Raw genomic sequence first — 21,658 nt, forward strand, 5'->3', positions numbered from 1 at the left:
AAACTGACCTTCTGAAAACACAATAGTTCTAGAAAACAATATGTAGCGGTGAGTGCAAATGCATTTGGAAAGACAGATGTGCTACTTAAGCATAAGAAATGCTAAGCATGGGCCACGTGGAGAAGTAGGTAAATATGGAGAGATATTCATTGATGGAAGATTCAGGAGTGCTGTCATGAAGTTTTCTGACTCCCCAGGGTCTGTGAACACAGTAGATTGGCACTTCCTGGCCCCTCTGTGGCTGGGTGTCGTCACATGACTAGTTCTGGTCAAGGCGGTGTGAACAGAATGCCTTGTGGCACTTCTCGTTGGAGCACTCCATCGCCTGTGTGGACCCCCACAACTCTCTGCTGCCACAGTGGTGGGAGTGTCTGAAATTGTGTCAAGCTGGTGTGGCAGTGAGGAACTAAAATGAGTGTGACCGCACCTTGCGCCTATGAGAAGCCTATAATGTGAATAAGAAATGAAACTGTATACAGTTAAGTTATTGAAACAATGGGATTATTTCCATAGAACATCAGCCCACCCTTTCCTGATATGAAAGGTGATGTCTACCTTCCATTTTTCCTCCTACCACCTTTTCTTCCACAGCTTTTTACCCCTCTACAGTCAGTCCTCCAGAATCCCATGGGTCCCGTCTCCCATTTCCCCAACCAAAGCCCACTGAGAAATTAATCCACATTATGGCACAGTGAGGCTTAATTTAGTACATCTTTCTGAGACCTTTTTTTTCAAGCAGGGAAAAAACTTAAGGCACATAAATAAATAATGGATAATGAAGACTGAAGACTGACAAAACTTTGTGGGAGAAAAATCTGGTGGGGGAATTAGGACACTGTTTCTATTGTAAGCCCCAGGAAAGCATTAAGATTAAAAGCTCCAGATTAGACAGAACAAGTCTCAAATCCTCTTACTACCAGCTTTCGACATTAACAAAGCTGCATAAATTACCTGGTCCTCAGTTTCCCCTCCAATCAAATAGGACAAATACACACAGCTTATGGTTGTTGGTAAGATTTAATGGAGGTAGTGGAGGCATCCAGTAGGAAGCTATGAAGAAACCTTTTTATTATTACTCTTATCATTATTCTCCACATGATTCGCTTTCTGCTCCTTTGTCTGGCCAGAAATTGGCAGGGTGTTGTCATTACTATTTTTATTGAAGACCAGTTTTGGAACATCCTCCTCCTCCACCCCCACCCTAGTGGTGGCCCCCTGTTCTGAGTTCCTGTGTCCTCATCCTCTTCTGTCCGGAAGAGGAGAATCAATCCCACGTCTGGCATCTGCCTTTGGCATATGCCTCATATCTGCTTATTACTTCTCCTCTGCAGAGGATTGAAGGCATTGCCCATAGGTCCCTAGGCCATCTTCAGCCCGCAAGCTGATGACACAAGCTCTCTGGCTGCAGGGTGGCTCACTGTGGTGTTACACAGCTTTATGCCATCCACTAGCCAGAAAATGAATTGACCCTGGAATCTGAGAAGCAAGACACTTCCTTTTTTTTTTTAAACTTTTTAAAAAAATGTTTATTTTTGAGATACAGAGAGAGAGAGAGCATGTGCAGGGGAGGGGCATAGAAGGAGGGAGACTCAGAATCCGAGGCAGCCTCCAGGCTCTGAGCTGTCAACACAAAGCCTGACATGGAGTTTGAACTTGGACCGCGAGATCATGACCTGAAGTTGGGTGCTTAACTGACTAAGCCACCCAGGCGCCCATGAAAAGCCAGACACTTTCAATTTCCTATCTATCTATGTATCTATCTATCTATCTATCTATCTGTCTATCTATCTATCTAGTTTATGTCTGTTCAACTTGACCATGGATCCATGATGTACATCATCAGTGTGGAAGAGTAAGTGGAATCACGTTCACTTTCATGGAGATTCAAAGTGAGTCTCTTTGGAGTTAAGATTTTAAATTTGGGGGGGTATGATGGAGGGAGTCAAATAATCAAAACTCAGATTATGAGTCAGGAAAATCAAGGTTTCTCCTTTCTTACTGGCTTTGTAAACTTGGGAAGTTCGGTGCTGTGAGTTTGCATTTCTTTACACATAAAAATGGAATAATATCTGTCTTACCAATATTATAGGTTTTCCTAGGGGTCAAACGATGTAATATTCTGGAGTACTGTGCAAACTAGGCAGTTATAATTATGTTTATTATTCAGAGGGGAGCTCACATCGTACAAGCAGCAAGCGGATGATGGGCAGGGTGGGGTAAGAATAATATGAGTTCTAAGACTGTTCCATTCTGGTTGTTTCATCAGAACATTAGGTGCTATCTTTAAGAAGTTTTGGTCTGGGGCGCCTGTGTGGCTCAATAGGTTGAGTGTCCTACTTTGGTTCAGGTCATGATCTCCCTGTCTGTGGGTTCAAGCCCATGTTAGCTGTGCTGACAGCTCAGAGCCTGGAGCCTCCTTCTGATTCTGTGTCTCCCTCTTTTTCTGCCCCTGCCTCACTCACGCTCTGTCTCTCAAAAATAAATAAGCATGTAAAAAATTAAAAATTTTAAATTTAATATAATCCTTTTCTGTTAAAACAATTCATTGTCACAGTTTCACCATTTGCGTGGACAATCTTCCCCCCAGGGCTTTCTTCTTTCGGATATAAGAGTTGCCCTTAGCCAGTGAATTGAGATTCCCTATGATGTTGGAAAGACTCACAAGGGGGGAAGTGGACCACTATGCGTATTAGAGGGGTATTTTCAAATTAAAGATCACTGAAACTTATTTTGAAAAGCAACAGATGAGCTTATTGTCCTGTTTGCTGAGGATTACCACACTCTCACGTGCCTTTCCTCTTAGAAGAAAGGCTTGTCATTTTCTGTGTGTGTGTGTGTCTAGAATGTTGGCCAAGCCACAATTGAAATCCATGAGAGACTATTCTTTTATTACGACCTAATTCAACACAGGTTTAACTAAACTAAGGCCCTTTCTTTTCTGGTTCGTTTTCCAGAACAATCCTAATAAATTCACACTCAAGCCAAATGCTTCTGTGGTTTTAGTCGAACATGGGAGAATGGTGGTGAAATACTCTCTCCAAAGTGGCAGGGGCCTGTGATGACAACATAAGACCCCGGCCAAGGGGACATTAGCCATGATCATGGGGATCTTGTCTTTCATGTGACTAAAAAGGAAAGCAGAGGATTTAGCAGCTGTAGCTTCTTGTTGAAGACTGAACGGAGACCCAGGGGCATCCCTGCTGCGACGTACGATTGACAAAGAAAAATCGGTAAACCACGGCTTAATGCCCATCCCCCGAGGGGAGGCGGGACGATCATCGCATGACGTCCATGGATGCGGTGGACGGGCCACGGGTCCCCCAAGAGTTTCATGCTTGGTGGAAGGGACCTTCCCAAATGCGAAATGGGTTGTCAGCATATTTTACAGTATTTTTAATACATGTTTCCCTTTTCGTTCCCCATCAATCCGCGCTATCTTTACACATATTTTTCCTTCTTCACAAAATCTTTCTGAAAGTGCTGCTGGAGGGGAGTTCACAGGTCAGTTCTTTTCCTGATTTTCTTTTCATCCTCCTGTACTTGGAGCGTCTTTCAAACTTCCAATTTGAATGGATATAGGGCTGGGCGGTCTGGGATGTGTGTGTTGCCCACAAGAACCGCCAAAGCGGTATTTGCTCCGTCAGACCCTGTGCATCACAGCAGTTTCGAGCCTATGGAAGGAAACTGTGCAGCATGGTGAGTGAGCTTTAAAGGGTCATTTGCCCGGATACACATCCCTAAAAGAGTTTGCACACTAGAAAACAGGACCCACCCCCATCAAACACAGAAAACACTAAAGTGTAAGATACCAAGTGTCAAAATCACGTTCACATTATTGTCGCCAAGAAAATAGCATCTTTACTTAACAATTGTAAGCTGCCGGCCAGTTTAACCGGCTAAGGTTGAAGGCATGCACGGTCGCCATGCTGAGTTAGGGAAATAAACTTGAACTCTGGCACAGCTCCGGTCCTGCCAGCCTGTGGTTAGGTGAGCCCCATTTTCTGTGGCTCTGGGTAGACGCGACCGCGTTCCTTTCCAGCCGTCTGACTCTGAGCTCCACTTTCTCACCGTTTATTTTCCCTTCGTGTGACTCAAAAAACACATTTTAAAGTGCAATTACAAGAAAGGTGGCAGGATTGTTAAGTGAGCTTTGTATTTGTGTTGGTTCGCCTCAGTGTTTGTGCTTTTCATGTCCTCACCACGATTATAAGAATAATTTCTTATTCCGGGACTTTGGCAGGGGCAAAGGCCGGCCGTGCTGGAAGACAATCACTCTTTTGTGAAAAACCAGAGTCGAGTGGAGATCACGGTTGGGGAAAGAAGGAAGGACTCTGAGGAAAGAAGGACACTCTTTCTTTTCTTCCTTTCCTTTCCTTTCCTTTCCTTTCCTTTCCTTTCCTTTCCTTTCCTTTCCTTTCCTCCTTTCCTCTCCTCTCCTCTCCTCTTGTCTTCTCTTCTCTTCTCTCTTTTTTTTCAGATTTAAAAGGGGCCAAAACCCATGCGGCAGTGATGAGCCATGCCTCCTTCAGGGCAGTGCCCGGTGTGCGGTAAGGTTTAAGGGCACGGATGCTACATCTACTTTGGGAGGCTCCCATGGCCCCAGAACCCCTGCTCTGAAAGCAGCTCCCAGATCCTAGGCTTGACATGAGTGAGCTCAGACTCCGACTGGAGCGTCCCAGGTGGGCATCCTGGGGGCGGTGCAGGTGGGGAGACCTAGTGATGGCCAGGCTGAATGGCCTGTGTGCCATGCATACTCACAGTAGGGCACTAATTGGATAGTTTTCACATATTCTATTTTTTCTGATCAAAAACATATATCCAATGAGTGTACAAAACCCACGATAGGGTCGCCTGGGTGGCTCAGTCGGTTAAGCGTCCGACTTCAGCTCAGATCACGTGTCACGGTTTGTGAGTTTGAGCCCTGTGTTGGGCCCTGTGCTGACGGCTCGGAGTCTGGAGCCTGCTTCTGATTCTGTGTCTCCCTCTCTCTGCCCCTCCCCCACTCATGCTCTGTCTCTGTCTTTCAAAAATAAATAAACATTAAAAAAACTCACTATAGGTTTGAAAAAATTTGAAAATTGGAGAACAATGAAAACTCACTGTGAATCTCAGAGATAGTGATTATTAATGTTTGGGTGTATTTCCTCCTGGTCTATTTCTCTATGCAATATATGTGTATATATATATATATATATATATATATATATATATATGCTCTCTCTCTCTCTCTTTCTATATATATATATATTTCCTATATATATATTCTCTCTATATATATTTCCTATATATATTCTCTCTCTCTCTATATATATATAGATATATCTCTCTCTCTATATATATATATAGAGAGAGAAAATATATATATCTATATATATATATATATATATATATATTCTTCATAAGTGAGATCATTCTACTGAAATTTTCCACATAAGATAATAAGAACACTTTTTTTCACTTATTAAAAGTAGGTACTATAATAAATGGAATTATATTCCATTGTATGTTTTTTTTATGTTTTATTTATTTTTGAGACAGAGAGAGACAGAGCATAGCAGGGGAAGGGCAGAGAGAGAGGGAGACACAGAATCTGAAGCAGGCTCCAGGCTCTGAGCTGTCAGCACAGAGCCCAACGGGGGTCTTGAGCTCACGGACTGCGAGCTCACGACCTGAGCCGAAGTCGGACACTCAACCGACTGAGCCACCCAGGCGCCCCTCCATTATATGATTTCAATTAACCTATTTTCTATCACATGTTTTGTGGCTATTATTACAACTGTGTGGATGTCCCACCAGGAGCCTCCACTGTGTCCCCCTGCGTGTGGCCGGCCACACTGCGTGTCCTCAGAGACTGAACACTTCGCCTGGGGTCCAGGCCATAGCTGTTGGAGGGGAGGATGGTTCTGTCACAGGTGGTATTTATCACTTGGTTGTCCTGACAATGCTCAGGTCGGGAACAAGAGGGACTGTGGCAAAGCCCAAACAGAAAGGCTTTCACATGTGGCTCCGTAAGACCTCGATAATGGAATACAATCCAACATGGTTAGGATGATCCTATTTCCTGCCTCTCCTTGGTCTGCTTCCCAGTCTTGACCCCACAGGGGCAACAGTACGTATGTGGTCATCACAGTGAAAATGGCAGTGGTGGACCCAGGGCCAGACAGTGGGAACGGCCACCTTGTCTAGCAGCCATGGCCGGCTGAAGCAGGACAGCCGGCCATCGGACAGTGATGAGGGGACCTCAACGGAGCAGGGTTGAGACAACTCTTGATACCTGGAAAATGTCTCAAGAAGGACCCAGAGAAAAGGGACAGGTACAGATATGTACAAATAATTGAGTAGATGAGTTCACAAAGCAAATGGGAGATGCCACTCAGGACTCCCCAAAATAATGGGAATAGGTTTTGCTCAGCATTGGGCTTCTGCATTAGCATGAAGACTTGGACCAAAGATACACAAATTAAATCAATAGCTCTGAAATGAGCATCTTTGCATAGACATTTGAATCTTTCAGGCACATTCTTAGAAGTAGAATGATTGGGCCCAAAATAACATATTTATCTAAGGCTCTTGCTTCATCGTATTGTTTTCCAGAAAAATGCCCGTTTACATTTTCCCAAAATTTTGAAAGATTTCCATTTCTTTACATCCTGGCTAACACTGGCAGCAGGACTGAAACAATGGACCTAAGGGAGCATGATGTTAGCGGGAGGGACAGAGGAGAGCAGGCGTGAGCTGAGGTCCTGAGCAGAGAGTGGAGAACAGCGCCAGGACCTGCCTGCCCCAGGGGGTGGTGTGTGCTCACCTTGGGGCGGACACTGTGGTGGGGGAAGGGGGCTTGGAAGGGAAGGACATCAAAGCTAACCTGTCATGGAAAATATGCACTCATACCCTTATCTGCGCTGGAATACAATTTCTTAATCATTCAGAAAATGTCTAAAATCAGATACTCTGCAATCGAAACCCTCTGTGTCCACAGTAAATTTGCAGAATGAGCATCTGCTTTGGACATACCTGATTATGTATTCGTTTCCCGTGGCCTCCATAACAGATCTCCACAAATTCAGTTGCCTTAAAACAACTGAAGTTTGTTCCCTCTCAGTTCTGGAGAATGAAAGTCCACAATCAGGGAGCTGGTTGGCTCTAATGGAGGATCCTTCCTTGGCCCAAGCAGTTCCTGGTGGTTCTTGGCCATCCCTCACCCTCCTTGGCCTTCGGGGCTGTGTCCCTGCAATCTGTCTCTATCACCACATGGCCCTGCTCTCCTGGGTGTCCAAATGCCTCTTTTTTTTTTACAAGGAGACCAGCCGCTGGATTAGAGCCCATCTCAGTCCAGTCTGACCTCACCTTAATTTGATGACATCTGCAAATTTCCTGTTTCCAAATAAGGTCACACTCACTGGTACAGCACGTTAGGACCTCAATGTGTCTTTGGAGACAGGGCACAGTGATACCTAGTAACACTTATATATGTATCTCCTTCATTTATAGACTAATACCACCTTATTTACTCTGGTGTAAAGTCTTTGTAGGTAGGGTCTCCTTCTTTTAGAAATATGAAAACATTTTTGTAGGAGCTCATATTCCCTAAAGTGCCAGGAAAATCTCATTACATGAGGCCCAATAATCAATGATTAGATGGGTCCTTTTTTCACGAATGGTATTTCTTATATATTCTATTTCTATTTTTATAGAAACTCTTACAAGGAATAAGGAAGGTCTCCATATATCTTGTTCTAAGTCACACTCAGCAGAATGCTGCATGCACCTGGGCTTTTATTATACATTTTTAACACAATGGTGATAAAAATGAGTCCCAACAAGGTGTGCAATTATTTTCCGCTCATCTTGATGTCACTGATGCTGCAGTATGAACTGCGGGCATGTTCCTTGTGTTTCGGGTGCCGTAAGCCTCCTTTGGTGGTCTGCATTTTTCCACCTTGGTTCTCACCTTTTTCTCCCAGTCTGCCGATGCATCACATCCACATTTTTTCACACAATGGATACTTTATCTCATTCCCATAGATATCCTTGTCCTCACCAGCAACTCTATTGCATGCTTTATTGGGGTGAGGGGCTGGGAGAACCTCGGATCAGACTCACCACTCTGTATCCCAGGCAAGCATGTGGGTGACCTGTGGCTTCACCCCAGGGCCCTTGGTTTTCTCGAGTTCATGACCACCAGCTGCCTCCCAGCTCTCCGTCTCCCCTTTGTTCCTTTGGACAGTCTCCAGCATAGAGCATAGTGTGACAACCATTTCTGGCTGTAAATGGGGGGAGATAACCAGCTATCGCTCTCTCTTCCTCTTGGTCTTTTTTTTTTCTTTCTTTCTTTCTTTCTTTCTTTCTTTCTTTCTTTCTTTCTTTCTTGTTTTCTTTCCTTGTGGTTGTTTATTTTTGAGAGAGAGAGAGAGAGAGAGAGAGAGAGAGAGAGAGGACATTAATGGGGGAGCAGCAAAGCGAGGGAGAGAGAAAATCCGAAGTGGGCTCAGAGCTGTCAGCGCAAAGCCTGATGCGGGGCTGGAACCCACGAGCCATGAGATTAGGACCTAAGGTGAAGTCAGATGCTCAACTGACTGAACCACCCAGCCGCCCCATTATCGAGGCCTTTCAGTGAAGCGGTATCTTTACCGTCAGTCGCAAGGGTGTTGGACCCCATTCTGCTAAGTGGGCTTTGAGGTCCACTGCTACTTCAGCAGGAATCTGCCCTTGGACTGGGGAGTGGTTCCCTCGTACCTCTGGCTGCCCGCCCCTTGCCACTGTGCTCACAAATGTTCACCGACATGCTGACTACCGTGGAGCACCGAAGAGCGGGGCGATGGTGTCCCGCGCGATCCCGAGACAATCGAACAGCTTGCTTATGCATCTATTTGGCTTGGGAGGAAAATTAGAACAGCTTTAATCTGCTACCAGCATCAAGCAGGGAAGCACTCCCTGGAGTGTGGAGTTAGAAACATCGCAGCAGGCCCTGATGAAGGCGGCCTGCTGTGGTGTCGATACAAACAGCGCGCGCGCTCCTAGCCGGGAGGGTGCTGGCTTGCTTTAAAAAGAGCATGTTGTATTCGAAGGGGAACCATCTTTAGGCTGAACTGTCCCAGAGCTGAGTCGCTGCAAAATGGAAAAATACAGATGGGGATTTCTTTTTCTTTTTCTTTTTTTTTTTCTTTTCTGGGTGCCCACATCAGTGTGGATAATTGAATTGAGGTCTTTAAAAATGGACACGTAATGCAATTCGGTCAGATGAGCATTTTAGATTTTAGTAATTAGTACTTCGGGGCTTGATGAAGTGTAGGAGGGAGGAGGGAGGAAAGTCTATTTTAGGAGATTGGAGTGATAAGGCCTTTGCATGTTTTTATCAGTTCATGTGGAATTTGACATATGGTAAACAGGAGAAGATAGTATTTAAAAACCCCATAAATATACAGGGTTGAAAAAAATACCAAAGAAGAGCTCGGGGATGCCTGCCAGCACCCCTCCCCTTGGCTTCAATAGTAGGGTAGCATAAAAGGGCTCCATATCATTGTGAGAACCGGATCCAGTAATACAGAAAGTCAGCATCGTCAAATCGAGCGGACGCGAGGCTCTCGGTGGCACGTTAATTAATTCCATCCAGTCGCGCCCAAGTTCTCAGGCTCCATTTTGCATCTCCTCCTGGTCTCTATATTTAGAACCGTGAACTTCCATAATACTACCCACTCTAGGAGAAGCCAAATTCTAGGTTGACTTGATTTGGCACATTCCCTTGTTTTATGGCTTTCTGTCAAAACCTCCAAATTAACGCAATGTTATGTTGACTGTTTTGTTTCTTAATGCAATGAAGCTGTCCTGAAATTACAGTTAGATAGAGCTTTTTAGAGATTTGCATTGACATCATAATCATATCATAATAAAATGTAATGGAGCCTCATAACTTTGCATGGACATGTCTATTGTCAAGGTATGGCATTAAGAGAGTCTTTTATGTGATTTTTAATGTAAGTTTTTAGTGAAGTATTTTTAAAAAGTGTCAAGGCAAACATAGTCATCATAAACAAATAACATTTGCCTCTGTCACTTCAAAAATATCTTGCTTAGCTATTTGATTTGCTATGTGATGAAATGGTGCCTTGTTTGGCTTGATTTTCTTACTTTTTATATTCCCCAAAAGCACGGAACCAAGAGTAAGGAGATGTGGATCGTAATCCTAATTCTGTCCCTATTCACTGCCACTCCTTGTTCTCCAACATTTGCCCTGACTCTGAGGCTTATTGTGAGCCTCGAGAGAGATTCGATGGGAAAGTGCTTAGGAAAGTTAAAAGTATTAAGAAAACATTAAACCCAGAACAAAGTATTTTTGGTAAGTGAGTAATAATGGCAGTGTAAAATAGTTCATTTTGACTGGAGCTAATTCAGTATTACAGGAAATTCTAACTATATATCTTCCAAGTAAAAGTTTCCATCTTTCTTCAAGACAGGAAATTGTACCAAGATGAAATATGGGGGAGAAAAAATTTTATTTTTAGTATTAACCGAGTCATGCTAAAGCATCATACTCATATTCAACCACGTCTTCACATGGTGTGTATATGGAAATCACTACACAGAACAGGGGGAGAAAAACACACACTCGGTATTTACTCACCTAGCATGACTCTAGCCAGCGGGAGCTTGCTTTATTTGCTCCATTTTCTTTTTTCTGATTTGGAAGGAGTTAACCACATTTCCTTTGGTACCAAGAGAACAGAGCCTTCTTGCCAAGTCTTCATAGGGATGCATCTGATGTTTAGTGCCAAAGAAGGAACTGTTCATTCAATCCGCTGCAACCCTTCTGCGTGATGGCAGCCGATGAATGGCTAGTGGTACCTGTACCAGCGTGGACCTCCACCTTGGGCCAAGGGGTGAGGGTGATACGTTCTAGACAACTTCAAGGGGTCTCATCCTACCTGCATGCCTCTCACATGCTCTACCTGTGGCCTTTTCCCCCAGTTAGTCATTTCTCAAGTGAAACTGTAGGCAGAATGTATGGCCCTCCTTTTCTGATTTCCAAAGGCTTTTGTATGATGATAATCATGTGTGCAAGTTACACATTTGGTGCATGTGGGGTGCCAGCAGTTTGTAAGAATTAGTGTCTTCGTTGTTTTAAGATAAACAAATGATTTGGATCTTGAGTGGCCAAAGGGAATCCCAGGAAATCCTGTACCATGGAAACCATGAAGGAGGAGAAAATAAACAGTTCTAGCTCAGGAGAAGCCAGAGGTGAGCAGAGACGAACAGCTTAGGAAAGTAATAAAAAGTTACTTTGGAAAGAGAAGAAAGCGATAGATGCAGAAAGGCTTCGCTCATTTTGGGGGGCGGAAGCACAGGCGGGCTCCAGAGAGCAGCTGGACAGAGGCAACACAGCCGGATTTGTCTCCGTGTTGAGCCAGGCTGCGCGGTGGGTGCAGGGTAGAGGGTGAACTCGCACATCATCGAGACCGGGAGCGGTGGAGTTTAACCACAATAAGAGCTTCGATCTTTGAATGATTTGCCGGGCTGAATACAGAAACATTTACGTGGAAAAAGCAGTTGATTTACTTTAAGATGGGCACAATTTTTTCTGCCCCCAAATTGGATGAAATTGATGAGCATCAAAATCTTAAATTAGGAATTAAATTCTCAGGTTCTATCTGTGTGATACCTAAGCATCTGATCAATTCCTCACCTCCAGATTGGTTTTGGTACCTACGACTCATTCAACAATTTATTTTGACTTGACTGGTTCGTCAATTGTTTTTAGAAGAGCAGATTTGTTTTTTATCAATTAATTTGTTGAAAGTACTTAAAGTTGGTGATTGCATTCCTCACGAGGAAATATGCATTCCCTACAGTTAACAGTACTCATTTATCCACAACAATCCTGTAAGTTTTAGGACCAAGCATACATATTGGAGCATTTGTTAATTCCGAAAACGGTATTTATCGAGGGTTTGCTGTATGAAGCACGGGATGATTTTAAGATATCTATGCTTGTGTCTCCATTTCTAAGGTCAATATTCACTGGCAACTATGCTAACCAGTTTGTACTTTTACATTTAATTTTGAGACATTGTCAAATAACACTTTATTATTGGAAAAACAGCCTATAAAACCATACATAAAATAATGCTTTATTAATGGAAAAATAGCCTGGGAAACCATATGTAAAATTATATCAAAATCAAGCCCATCCAACTCTTTTTCCTAGGATCTATCCTTGATTATTTATTATTTCAACAAGAATCAGCAAAATTCCCTGATGCCTTGATGATACAGTGCTTAACATTTTTATTTACTTGTGTGTTTGTTTTTAACTGTAGAAACATTAATAGAAATAAAATAGGGCCAAGAAGCTCATGTGTATTTATCACCCATTCTCCACAATTATCGACCTGTGACGAATCTCATGTCAGCCGTATCTTATACCTACTTCTCACTAAAGATTTTTTAAAACTTTGTATTCAGTGGAATTGTAATATTCACTCCTTACTATTCTCTATTATCTTTTGTTTTCTAAAATACACACAATGTAAAAGTTACCATTAGTGACATTTACTATTTTCACAATGTTTTGCAATAATCACTGCCATCTAACGTCAGAACACTTTTGTTACCTTAAAAGGAAGCCCTGTATCCATTAGGTAGTCACTCGCCATTCTTGCCTCCCCAAACCCTTAGGAACTTCAAATCTGTTTTCTATCTCTATAGATTTGATGACTCTGGACATTTTATATAAATTGAACCATAAAATATGAGGCCTTTTCTGCCTGGCTTCTCTCACTCAGCATGTTTTCAAGGTTCATCCACATTACAGCAGGTGTCAGCATAGCATTCCTTTTTATGGCCGAATAATATTCCACTGTGTGGATGGACCACCTTTTATTTACTCATCAGCTGATAGACATTGAGTTGTTCCTCATTTTGGGCTATTGTGATTAGTGCTGCTGTGATAGTTGTGTATAAGTTTTTATCTTGAACACCTGTTTCTAATTCCAATATACCCGTAAGTGAAAAATTTGGAATTTTGTATGGTAAGTTTTATGATTAAAAATATATGATGATTTTTTGCCCATTTATCTGCAACATCTATTTAGATCCTTGGCCCATTTTTACACTGGGTTGTCTCTTTATTGTTGAGCTGTAGGGGTTTTTGACTACCCTGAATACTTGGCCTTATCGAATTCAGAATTTGCAAATATTTTCTCCCATTCTGTGATGAGTTCTTTTTCCACTTTTTCGGGGTATCCTTTAAAACACAACAGTTTTTATTTTGATGGAGGTCCAATTTGTCTCATTTTTTTTTCCTGTGGTTGCTTGAGCTTTTGGTGTCACGCCCAAGAAACCATTGATTCATACACGGTCATCCAGATTTATGCTTATGGTTTCTTCTAACCATTGTAACTTTTAGCTCTTACATTGGGGTCTTAGATCCATTTCAAGTTTATTTTTGTATGTATTTGAGACAGGAACTAAACTTCATTCTTTTGCATGTGAATATCCAGTTGTCTCAGCACTGTCTGTTGAAAAGATTATTCTTTCCCCATTGGATGGTATTATCATCATTGTCAACAATCAGTTGATGATAGATGTATAGATTATTTCTGGACTCTCAGGTCTGTTTCATTGATCTGAGTCTTTTTGCTTAGATAAACATATTAAACAAACTATATAAATATGTATTTTCTTAAGCAAAATACATCACGAGATCTTACTAATATTTCCAATTGAAATTCAGCACAAGAGTTTTGCTCAACCTGTAACATGTGTCCCCTATCTCCAATGCTGGCTTTTCTTTGTTCTTAATGACACCAACATTATGGCTCATTTGCTTTATGTGACTACACAAATACAAGAATTGCAGAATAACAATATAAGAAGTACCACCAACATTATAATACCTAAAAAAGTTTTTGAAATATATTTGCCGTGGCAAAGAATTACATGTTGACACTTCTTAGTTTCAGTACTTTAAAGATGTCACTCCAGGGGCACCTGGGTGGCTCAGTTGGTTAAGCGTCCAACTTCCGCTCAGGTCACGATCTTACAGTTCGTGGGTTCGGAACCCGCATTGGGCTCTGTGCTGATAGCTCGGAGCCTGCTTCAGATTCTGTGTCTCCCTCTTTCTCTGCCCTACTCCCAGTCTCTCTCAAAAATAAACATTAAATAAAATTTAAAAAAATATAAAGACATCACTCCAGTGTGTCTTCTAACTTAAATTGTTTCCAATGAGATATTTATTAGCATTTTCATTTTTGTTTCTACTCATATAATGCGCCATTTCTCTCTGATTTCAGTATTTTCTATTCATTCCTTGAGTGAAGCAATTTAAGAGGTGCCTCCATGCAGGTGTCTTCACGTATCTTGTGCTCTCCCTTGTTCACCTTCTCAATCTGTGGGTTTGAATCAAATCTGAAAAATTTGCAGTCATCATTTTTTCAACTACTTTTTCTTCACCTCTCCCCACCTCCTTTGGGACCTCAAATATCATGTATACAAGGTTGTGCTACTAATTAGCTTACTGATACTATTTGCAGGTTTTAGAATTATTTTTCATATGTTTCATTATGAAACTATGTTGCTATGTCTTCAAGTTTGCTAATCTTTGCTAATCTTTTCTTCTGTGCATCTAAAATTCTGTTAATCCCACTCAGTGTATTTTCTTTATCTCAGATAGTATGTTTTTATCTTTGGAAGTTTAATCTGGATTTTAAAAAAATATGTTCAATGTCTTGCTTTCAGATTTTCTCTAGTTTCTTGAACACATGGACTAAAGTTATAATAATTGTTTTAATGTCCTTGTCTACTCACTCTAGCATCTGAATCATTTCTGGGTTCAGCCTTGATTGACTAATTTTTTTTTCCCAGTTATGGACTATATTTCCCTTCTTCTCTGCATACCTGGGAATTTTTTTATTGAAAGCCTTTCACCATGAATTTTTCATTTTTGGATGCTGGGTATTGCTTGCATTTCTAAAACTATTCCTGAAGTTTGTTCTGCAATCTGGTTAAGTTACTTGGCAATACTTTGAACCTTATGAGCTTTGCTTGTAAGTGTTGACTGTGTAGACGAGAGGGCCGTTGTTTTTGCCTTTCTACTGAGGCGAAATTTCCTTCCAAGTAGTCTCTCCCATGTCCATTAATTATGACATTTTCTACTTGGGCTGATGGGAACAGGCACCATCCCCGGTCCTGAATGAGCCCCTAAGATTGTTGCCTCTTATCCTGTTGAGATGTTTCCCCCTCAACTCTGGATAATTTCCTCACACACATATAGTGATCAACACTTAGAGGAACAGTCAAGTGGGAGCCTCTGCTGAATACTTTAGGGCCATCTCCAGACCTATGGGTTCTCGTTCTGTGCATCTGTCCATTCTGAAACTCCATCCTGAAAATTCTAGCTGCCTTGGCTTTTGTGATAAATTGAATAATGTCTGAATCCTAAGCCCCAGAATCTGTGAAGATGTTACCTAATATGGCAAAAGGGACTTTGTAGTTGTGATGAAACTAAGGATCCTGAGATGGGGAGATTATTCTGTGTTTTCCAAGTGGGCCCAGTATAATTCCATGGTCCTTATAAGAGGGAGGCTGAAGGGTCAGAGACAGAGAAAAAGAGATTAAAGGATGCTATATTGCTGGCTTTGAAGATGGAAGAAAGGGCGGAGAGCCAGGGGATTCGGGAGGGGTTCTGGGAGCTGGAAAAGGCAGGGAGCAGATGTTTTCCTAGAGATTCCAGGAAGAACACGACGTGGCTGTCCCATTTTGGACTTCTGGCCTCAGGAATGGTAGCTAATAAATTTGTTTTGTGTTAAGCTGGTAAATTCATGGTGATTTGTGAAGACATGTTCCATCTCCTCAACTCGGGATGACACCTGGGCCCTCATGTTCTCTTTGTCACTGCGCTGTGGCCTGGGGATGCTCTCTAGGCAGGAAGCTGGGGTGAGGGTACTGCTAGCTTCACTGATTTCCCATCCCTCATGGGTCCTGTTCTTCACTACCTGGTGCCCAGTGTCGCCAGCATCATCGCGTCCTGCACTGGGTCCAGCTGTTTGGCTCTTTCAGGTGGGAGGGTTAGTCTGGTCCCTATCACTCCATCATGGCCCACAGCGGAAGTCACCTCTCTATATGGCCACGCCACCAAGCTGATAGCCAATGAGTTTCATTTTTTAAAAACTATTTTCTTTCTATGTTTTTGGTGCTGTCTTTTAAAAATAGAACTTGACTTGGGACTACTGGGTGGCTCAGTTGGTTAAGTGTCCGACTTGGGCTCAGGTCATGATCTCACAACTTGTGGGTTTGAGCCCCATGTTGGGCTCTGTGCTGACAGCTCAGAGTGGAGCCTCCTTCGGATTTTGTGTCTCCCTCTCTTTCTGTTCCTCCCCCATTCATTCTCTCTCTCTCTCTCTCTCTCTCTTTCTCTCAGAAAATAAATAAAAGTTAAAAAAATAGAATTTGACTTAATAATGTAAGATATTTTAAATGCTATTTTAATTCTTGCTTATCTTTCTTGTGCAGGATAAACTTTTTGAGTGCGGGAAATATATTTGCTCTTTGTCTTATGTCTAAACACCTAGATCAAAGGAGAATAATCTTCTATTGCTGGAGAACATCACAACTCTAATGAATGAAGACTCTCCCTTTACAAGAGATTTGTCATCCTTGCAGCTACTTAGAAATACACATTTCTGAAAATTTTCCATGTCCCATGGATAAAGCATTTCTACAGTCAAAATAGCAGATCCTACTCTCTTTAGCAAAAGTAGCATTTCAAAGTCTTTTTCTGCGCCCAGCCCGACCACAGCACCCGCTGGGCTGGTGTTTCCCTTTGTCTTTCCCATCAGCCTCCAGGATGCGTGAGGATGCTCTTACCCTCTTGATGGACTTTCCCAGAGGGTGGAGTCATGCGATCACTGCCCCGCGTATGGCACTGGGGGACTGACTCACGAATCTCAGCCCTGCAGGAGGGCCAACAGTGCTCTCGGTTTAAGCACCAAGGACCCATGAAGACGGTACCAAAGTGTGTGAATACCTGACACATTTGCACATCATGACACCAAGCTTTATTAGCCTAGGTCACTAGAGAAGGGCGGTGTGAAACTGTGTGATCCAATGAGGAAAGATGGACTGACTTTGAAGCAAACACAATCCCAACTCTATGTGATTTCAAATGCTGGGCTGTTTCACTCATAAGCCCTCAGTATTCCCATTCCCTAGGTGGTTTTTTTTTTTTTTTTCTTTTTAAACTGAGGTTTGGAATATTTTCTTTTTTTTGAAATTTTAATATGAAATTTATTGTCAAACTGGTTTCCATACAACACCCAGAGCTCATCCCAACAGGTGCCCTCCTCAATGCCCATCACCCACCCTCCCCTGCCTCCCACTCCCCATCAGCCCTCAGGTTATTCTCAGTTTTTAAGAATCTTTTATGGTTTGGCTCCCTCCCTCCTTCCCCTCCCCCATCGTCTTCTGTTAAGTTTCTCAGGATCCACATAAGAGTGAAAACATATGGTATCTGTCTTTCTCTGCCTGACTTATTTCGCTTAGCATCACACTCTCCAGTTCCATCCACGTTGCTACAAAAGGCCATATTTCATTCTTTCTCATTGCCAAGTAGTATTCCATTGTGTATATAAACCACATCTTCTTGATCCATTCGTCAGTTGATGGACGTTTAGGCTCTTTCCATAATTTGGCTATTGTTGAAAGTGCTGCTTTAACATTGGGGTACAAGTGCCCCTATGCTCAGCACTCCTGTATCCCTTGGGTCAATTCCTACCAGTGCTATTGCTGGGTCGTAAGGTAGAACTATTTTTAATTTTTTTTGAGGAATCTCCACACTGTTTTCCAGAGTGGCTGCACCAGTTTGGAATATTTTCTAATGAAATAAATATGTATCCAGATTTTACACTCTGTCTTTTCACTTTTTGGGGGAGAATGCACATGACTGCATCTGAAATCATGTGCAAATGGGAAAAAGAATTAATGTCATTTTCAGTATACTAATATTGTTAGACAATGCTCAATTGCACATTCTACAAGTAAACGGCAAAAGCACTAAAATGCATCACTGCTGTTGATGTAACTGAGAAATCGCTTCTCGACCATTCAAAAACGCGGGCTTCATTTATGCTTTAGGAAGAAGAAAGAACACTACTGTCTTTGGAAAATAGAGAGATGAAGATATATCCTTTTTGTCAGATATGGTATACACATGGATGAATTAAAAATATTTTTTTTGTGGTCTGCAGACCCCTGAGCAACCAGTTTGGGGATGCGTCTCGTTACAGCAGGTTGCATTTATAATCTGATGGAATCCTTACAAATTAGCTGTTCATACTTCTGTCTTATCGTGTGGCTCGCACTCTCATCTCGTCTGAAAGTCAAAGTCAGACCTTCATGGCACCAGAACGAATCTCTGATCTATGCATCTCTTAAGTGATGCTGATATGCATGATATTAATTTCTTTCTTGCATGAGTTTTAATGTTCTTGGAAATTTGTTTGACAAATCGTTCCAAATGCAATTTCCAACCTAGAAGTTAAAGTCTTATGGAAGCTTTTGGATCTGTCTACACACATTGTATTTTCTGCAAGATCTCACTAAAATATTGGTAAATATTGTTTTTGAATGCATATTTAAAAATTCACTTAAAACTTTTGTGCTCTTATTTGGGGAAGAACCTAAGATGAGCTCTCTCTTTTTCCTTACACATAAATTTAAAACTATTCATTACCCTCTTTATAGTACCCACCCCTCTGTTGCACTCCTATGTTGCTTTAACAAAAATGATTTTAGTTTTGTATATCATAATTTTTATGTAAGATAACTTCTTTTATCTAACTACAGACTTCAAAATACATGATAAGAAGTTAGTTTTTTTTTTTCCCAACTGAAAATGTCTGGATAATCTTCTGCTCATATTATCTTGGTTATCAAAACAGAACTTAGTGTCAGCTGAAACACCTATATCCTTACTAGTAACCAACTCATTATTACTTAATGCCACGATCTCTTTAGAATTTCTCAATGTTCATTTTACGCTACAAAACCGAGTTTGGAGTCCTGTAAAGCAGAAAGAAAATTGGAGACACCTGAGTAGAAATCTAAGTATTATTTGGTTCGAAGGACTCGTGTAGAAAGTACAAAATATTATTTAGTGTTTTTAAGAGGCGAGCATTGCAATAACAAAATAATTTCCATTAGTACAGGGATGGGTCCCCCTCCAGCTCACTGCCCCCTGGATCCACTCACGTGTCATATTACCTACACAACGGTTATGGGCTCTCCTATGAACCTGCGTGCAAGTGTGCCCAGCAGAGCTTGCTTTCCATAGAATAGTGGTATTCTGACAGTCTATCTGCCAGAAACTTAACTTCCTTCCCACGAGTTTACTTTCTTCCATGACTTGCTCCTCCTGCACTTTTTGAGGGATTATTTTAATTACATACTAATTTTATAGTGGGTTCAGAGAGAAAAGAGAAATACTCGCTGGTTTTGGTGAAAGAGAAGGAAAAGATTTAAATAACTGAATGCAAAACTTAAGTTACTGGTAAAAGAAATTTTCCACCCACAGAAGTGGTTTTCTTCCATTGAAGTTGGGTGTTATTGTTATCTATTCACCATCGCCAATGCAGGGTAAGAATAGGAAGTCTTTTACCTCATCACAGAAACAAAGGCTGTCCTATACGATTAGTTTATTACATCACCTATTTTGCTATTGAGTTGTTCTAGAAATGGTAGAATTAAGATTGCTGAATCCTAAGGTACATGTGGGAAAATTAGAAAGGGATTCCTTCTCACATTGGTGAAAATTGGAGAAAGGCAGTCTTCTGTCCAGACAGGAGTATTGTCATACCAGGGTGCACGACTTGTCTTGCTGGGGACAGCAAGACTGGACCTCTTCCCTCTCCTGTGCCCTCCCCAGAGAAACCTTCTGCAGAGCACAGCCCGGGGAAGTTGTAGGTAGTTAGGAGTCGATGACAGATAGCACATACTTGCTTTTGTTGAGTTTCTGTTTTTATGGTTCCATTTTGCCGTATCATTAATAGTGACTAAATCCATCTGTGTCCCAAGTCAGAATGGGCTTTGAGGTTAGGGTTTTACCCTATCATTGCCTTTCTTCTTTTCTCCTTCACCACTCTCCTCTCCTCCAGGAGTTATCTTCCACAGCTTGGATCTTGGCACCCATGGAGAACTGCATGGACAGAGTGCAGATATGGTCATACGGCAACCGCATGAGTATAAAGAGAAAACCCGCCTCTTAACCACTCCAGTTGACCCATTTCCATTCACTTCAAAAGCCCAGAGGCATGATCACACATTGCAATAAATTAATCCTCAGCTAATTCTGGAACAATTACATGCAGGCCACACTATTAAATCTCCAAGTTTGTTGTGGTTGCTATTGAAGCCATAGTTTGCCTCATGAAGAGCAGTACCCAGGGACCTTCCTGCTAACAGAGGAACTAGAAGGAATTCATACAGTGAGAGCAACAGCTATGCCCCAAACTAGAAATGGGAACTGACAGGAAACACTATCCGAAGGTTACTTTGTGGACCTTCATTTTTTCCTCTGTTGAAAATAGCCTTAATATGTTTGTTAAACACACAAACTGTACAAAGAAGCAAAGGGCAAGAACTACCACCCACGAGACTCTGCTACTTTGAGATGACCATTGTGGATGTCCAGATAAAGACTGTTCCAGACCTCTCTGTAGACACATCCATCACACACACGCATGTGCACACACACACACACACACACACGACTTACTTGGATGCATGCCGTACGTGCACGGTCCAAGGCCAAACTTCAGGTTTCCATGTCAACAATGAACTACCCGCTTAGGTGGCAAAATTAACATAATTACAGATTTTCCAAATGAAGATTATTGCTTTCTCTATTCCCGTGTCACTATTTTGCTATTCATTTTTATTTTTACTTTTTTATTTTTGTTTGACCCTTCAGTGGCACATTTGGTTAGCGCGCAGTCTTATACGACTATTTTTCTATTTTAATTGCTAAAGCTTCAAAACTTATTTCAATAAACTTTTTTCCCGAGGCTCTCAATATTGTAGATTGTGATACCACACACAGCGCATTTTATGGAGGTTATGTACTTAATTTGCCACAATCTTCACGGACACTTACACCCTACACTTGGGAGCTGAGCACATTCTTTTTTTTTTTTGTAACTGTAATATTTTCGATCATCCCTGCCCTTATAATTGCCAATTTTATTCTCTTGTCATACTGAATTTCTTTAAAACTTTTAATAATAATAGATGCACAGAAATGCTAGACAAACAAAAACCAAGCAAACCGAAACAACAAGAATGTGACTATACAGTTACAAACTACTGTGAAAAAATAACTTTTTTGTTTTCTACAAGGACTATCACATATGTTGATGATATTTTGTACTCATTTGCTTAAAAGTGGATGATACTCCAAAAATAAAATGACCATATTGATCAATACGGCAGTATTGTAAATAACTCAATAAAGGCTGTAACATAATGTGGCGTCAGTGAGAGAAAAAGCCCCCTACCCAAATATTTGAAGAATTGGAAGTGACTCATGCTGGGTACTTTTCTGCCCTTTTAGCAGAACGTAACAGTCAGGCGTACAATGATATTCTATTTTAAGCATGGACAAATTTTAGGA

Source organism: Puma concolor, chromosome D3 (genome assembly GCF_028749965.1).
Source record: "Puma concolor isolate L17-30 chromosome D3, mPumCon1.1.hap2, whole genome shotgun sequence".
NCBI lineage: Eukaryota > Metazoa > Chordata > Mammalia > Carnivora > Felidae > Puma > Puma concolor.